Source organism: Myxine glutinosa, chromosome 13 (assembly GCF_964187855.1).
Source record: "Myxine glutinosa chromosome 13, kmMyxGlut1.1, whole genome shotgun sequence".
NCBI classification, from domain to species: Eukaryota; Metazoa; Chordata; class Myxini; order Myxiniformes; family Myxinidae; genus Myxine; species Myxine glutinosa.
The window spans coordinates 98,009,599-98,015,049 of record NC_136273.1 but is presented as its reverse complement, the minus strand read 5'-3'; positions in this window follow the sequence as shown (position 1 = coordinate 98,015,049).

Genomic DNA, 5,451 nt, shown 5'->3' with positions numbered 1-5,451 from the left:
CATTGGCCAAACTGTGGTGCTCCTCAATTTGGGGTCTCACTCCCCCGATTCATCTCCCGGTGCTCTAGCACAATTTCTGGGCTGCGACGTGTACCTCTCCCAACAGGTCTACCCACCTGCACACCTCCACCACTGTAGTTGCCACCCGAGCTTACCTAGCTCCTCACCCTAACCTAACTACCTGGGGACAGCCCCTCTCCTGGCTCTGTCACCCCATGGTGCCCTCTGGCACTGGGCTACCCGGGTCCGTCCTCCGGATCCTCGGGCCCCATCCACAACAACTACTACCGGCTCCCAGAGCCCACCTGCGGCCTCACCTGGCCGACATCCTCCCAGTGGTGGAGTGCCCAACCAACTACACACACTAACAGGCTACACGCCCAGCCATTTCCACAACACCAACGCACCCATCCACATACCATTCTGTCACCCGCACCACAGATGCCAATATCCAACCACAATTTACCTGTACCCTCTACCTAACACTTACACTACCCGCCCCGGGTATCCGTGATGGGGGTCCACTCTTCCCCCATTCACACCTTCGCACCATCCACTCCACTCCACAATTTCCACCATTCTCACTCCACGACCATCCATTCCAATACTCCATACCATTTATTCCATACAACCATTTATTCCCCACACACCTGTCCTCCATTCACCTGTCGTTGCACACCTGTGCAATCATACCTGGTGCCACCTGCACCCTCCTTTCTTCCTGGACCATTTGGTCAGCACAACACGCAATCACCACTACTCCCTCATACACTGCTCCACACACCTGTTCAGTTGCACACCTGTGCAATCACACCTGTTCCATTCTCACCTGTTCAATCCTCACACACACGGCATCATCTCAGCTAACTACTCCCCTCTGAAACTTGCGCTTCCCAGTCGTCCCTTTAAACTATTGCGCTCCCACGTCATTATAATCCACACTAATCTACCTGCGTCCCCACTACAGGTATCAGTCACTAACTAACCTTAACGTTACCTAATGTCATCTTCGCTAGATCCCTACAATTATCCAAGCCCTCCCTGGCTCGGTTGTCATAGCCACCCCATAAACTATTGCGCATTTGCCCCCACGTCTGTGAGGGATGACAGCGTTGCCATCCCACCACCGCGGGGCATCTCACTATAAATTTTGTTCGTCCAAATTCCAACCAATTCAAAAATTTTCCATTTACTGCCAATTCTAGTCACTTTTCTAAATTTCGTTTCAAATCACTACCATCATCATCCGTATACTTATTACATCCTCTCGGTGCGCCAATTCACATCTACAGCCCGGCTTCGTACAGCCGAGCAATGAACGCGAATTCTTTTGTGCTGGCGGCTGGATGCGTCCCGCATTCGGGGCATGGGCGGGGGCTTACCCGGGCCGAGATCCCACGCATCACCTCGGCGTGGGGCCATCCAATGTCCCGATCTCGACCTGCCGGCACGTCTCAACAAAACGTGGTCGCCATAACGACCCTTCCTATCCAGCTGCCCGCTCCGCCTAGTGGAGCCCGGCCGCGGCCGTTCCAAGCGAGGCATAGCGTGGATCGCGTACGGCGGTTCTTTCGAAACCGCCGTGGTTCGGATCCCCGCTGATCCTCGCGGCACGCGAAGCTGCCCGACGCGCACCGAGGGCCTGATTCGGCTATAAGTCGTTCTAAACTCTACCCCGTCTAACGTCGATGCTTCACCTGGACGCTTACACCCCGCAGCCCGTTCCTTGCTCACACATCCAGCTGTGCCCATGCTCCTCGTACCTTTCCTTACACACCCAGGTACACCCATTCCACTCACAGCCTTGGTCACACACCTGACCACCGAACACTTTGGCACACACTCGTTGCTCGCACACCTCACCAATACACCGCTTCGCGCCCCCTCCTCGGTCACCTCCTCTGTGACAATCACAGGTGTGCCCTCATTCGCACACCCAACCACGTGCCTCACCACCAACTCCAGCGTGCATTCCCACTCACGCTCTACCATTCCAGGTGTGCATCCTTCCATCCCAGGTGTACATCCTCGCTCACCTGTCACAACCAACTCACTCTCCTTGTCACTCTCAATACTCTCACCTCCATTCTTGACAGCGCACTCACCCTTACTTTCGACGGCACACTCTTTCCTCATGCACCCGTCCGTTACACACCTTTCTCGCGCACACCCTCCCGTTACATCCTCGGTAACACTCACCACAGGCGTACACTTCCTCGTTACATCCTCTGTAACACTCACCACAGGTGTACACTCTCTCGTTACTTCCTCCGTAACACTCACCACAGGTGTACACTCTCTCGTTACTTCCTCCGTAACACTCACCACAGACGTACACTTTCTCGTTACATCCTCTGTAACACTCACCACAGGTGTACACTCTCTCGTTACTTCCTCCGTAACACTCACCACAGGTGTACACTCTCTCGTTACTTCCTCCGTAACACTCACCACAGACGTACACTTTCTCGTTACATCCTCTGTAACACTCACCACAGGTGTACACTCTCTCGTTACTTCCTCCGTAACACTCACCACACCGCGCTTCCATGTACCCCCTCGCACACGCGCTTCGACCGGCTCACTCCTGACGGCACACTCACTCCTCGGCGTGCACTTTTTCCTCACACACCCCATGGTCGGACATTCTCGCACACCTCTTTTTTCGCACACCTGTCCTGTCACACACTTCACCAACGGCCTTTCACGAACACCCGGATCCAAACCAATCCCCAAGCCGACTGAATCTCCCCTCACATCATGTACATTGCCACTCACCTCCGTACTTCGTCTCACCTCCTCCGCCACCTGCAAACTTTTTATTTGGTTAGTGAGCACCGCATCATGATTTGAACACAGACCTTGTACATATTCCATGACTTCCTCCTTTATCTCCCTCTTAGTTTCCCTCCGTCTCTTCTTAATTTCACTCACCCCCTCTTCCACTTCCTCTACTTTTTGTTTAACCTCTTTTATTTCTCGGTGCGTCTCCTCAAGTTCGTCCTCTAAGGCTACCTTAACCGTTTCGATGTGCGTTCTCACCTGCCGGTCCTTTGTCTCCATTATCTCTGTCACCTCCTCCACCCTCATTGTCAGTTCCTCCCGTACCATCTGACATTGCCTCTGCGTCGCTATTAATTCGTTTTTAATTTCTTTTTGTGTCGCCTTTAACCCTCCGAGTACTGCAGTGTTCCTTTGAACCTGCTCCACTAATTTCGTTTGTCCCTCTGTCAGCTGTTCCACCTCCTCCGTCAGATCTTCTATTCCCCCTTGTAACTTTGCCGTATTATTTCTCACCTCTTTCTCTATACGCTTTTCGCCTCGCTTTACCTCCTCGCGTAGCCCCGAGACCTCCTCACTCACCCCTCGTCGTATTTCCTCCATCTGGTTCCCCATCTGTTCGATTTCCCGAGCGGATTGTTCCCCTATTTCCCGCAATTTGTCCTCCATCCTATTTTCCAACCCCATTAACCCATTTTTCACCCCCTCTAACTGATTCTCCTGGGCAGCCATTCTGTTTTCCACCCCCGTTAACCCATTCTTTACCTCTTTTATCCCGTTGTCTAACCCCTCAAAATTATTGTCTAACTTCCCAAATTTCTTGTCTAACTCCTCAAAATTATTGTCTAACTTCCCAAATTTCTTGTCTAACTCCTTAAAATTATTGTCTAACCCCTCACTGGTACCCCTCGCTTCGTCCCTCATTACCCCCATTTGGCCCTCCAATCGCTCACCCTGAGCATCCATCCGGTTCCCCATTACCCCCAATTGCTTACTCCGAGCCCTCGCTTCGTCCCTCATTACCCCCAATTGCTCACTCTGCAGTTTGAGGGACGCCTGCATTTGCGCCATAAATTGCCCCATGAGGGCCTGCATTTGGGCCGCGCTCATTGGTTCCGCGACCGCCTCAACCACGTGCGCGAGAGCGCCATTTTGTGCGTCTGAAACCTCCGCAACCACATTGCCATTTTTCTCCTCCTCCCTATCCTCCATATACATTTCCCCGAGGTCCTGGGTCGATTCCACCCTGTCTATTTCTCCCACCGACTTCCGATCGCCTTGATTGTCCATGGCGCGATCTCAAAATTCGGGTTTTGCTTTATAAAACAAAATAAATTTCGGCAGCTCTTAATTTTGACCAAAAATTTTTTTTTCTAGATGTTTTAAAAATTTGGTTCGGGACCCGAATTCCACTCCCAGACACCAATTGTTACAGACACGGTTAAAGATGTTATTTACCGAGCGGTTTGGTATGACCACGTCTGCACAAGTTACCCGATTATACTCGAACGTTGACCAGATCGCCCCACAGACCTTCAATCGGGAAATCTCTAAAGCGACCGAAAGAGAAGGAAAAAGAAGAAGAAGAAGAATACGGAGGAAGAACAGGTTTTATTATACACGCACAAGCAATGGATGGAAGAAGCAGTAACACAGCGAATCCTTAACTTACACTATTCATTTTTACTTAGCCCCAACACAAACGAACAGGACAGGACGTTCACACTTACTCAGGGGATAATTGCAGGCAGGTAAGCTTGAGATCGATCGCTTGGTCGGGAGCGCGCAGTTCGCAATCCCTCGCGGTTGTGGCGGGAACCCCTCCGTCGGGTATCCACCGCGGTAGACGTCCCGCGCTGGTTCGGCACACCTGCTCCCCTTCTTGGGGCGGGGCCGTCTCCCTCCTTTCAGCGCGTCTCTCCAAAGCTGGTCTCCTTGCCGAGTACCTCTCCTCTTTGGCTTGGAACGTTTCGCATCTCACCGCCTCCCTTTGGTGCAGCCTCGTTGCTCCTCTCCCAGGGTCAGCTCCAGCTCTTCTCCAGTCATCTCTCATCTCATCTCATCTCATCTCCTCTCCAGTCAACTGGTAAAGCAGTCCCCTGCAGTCGCTTTTATCACCTCCAGCGAAATCAAGCCGCCGACTCCGAGGGCCCGCCTACCGGGTCACTCACCGCGGTGTTGATTGGCTGTTAGGGCTGGTTCACTCCTTCCCTCTTACGACGAGGTGGAGACACGCCTTTCTTCCCCAACCTTACCTCGTGGCCAATGGTGGTTTGAAGAAAACCGACCAAAATGCAGAAGGCAATTGGAAGGGAGGTTTTGGGGAAACTGGAAGGGCCTATGCTTATTTTGTTTGATACAATGCAAAGTCAATCTAGTGGGAAAACACATACTTAGCCTACATGGAATAAGGAAATACACTATTTAAAAGATATATCGTGACCTGCGTGTATATTTCATGCAATTAACGAGGACGCTGACTGCGACCATTATTTACATTACAGGGTGGTACCGTACGTTTGTAACGTTCACATTGTAACGTTTCCATTGTAACGTTTTCACATTCATTACACTTCCTCCAAAATTGTTACACTTCTCAAAATCGTTACAATATGTATGTATGTATATATATATATATCTATATATATATATATATATATATATCTATAT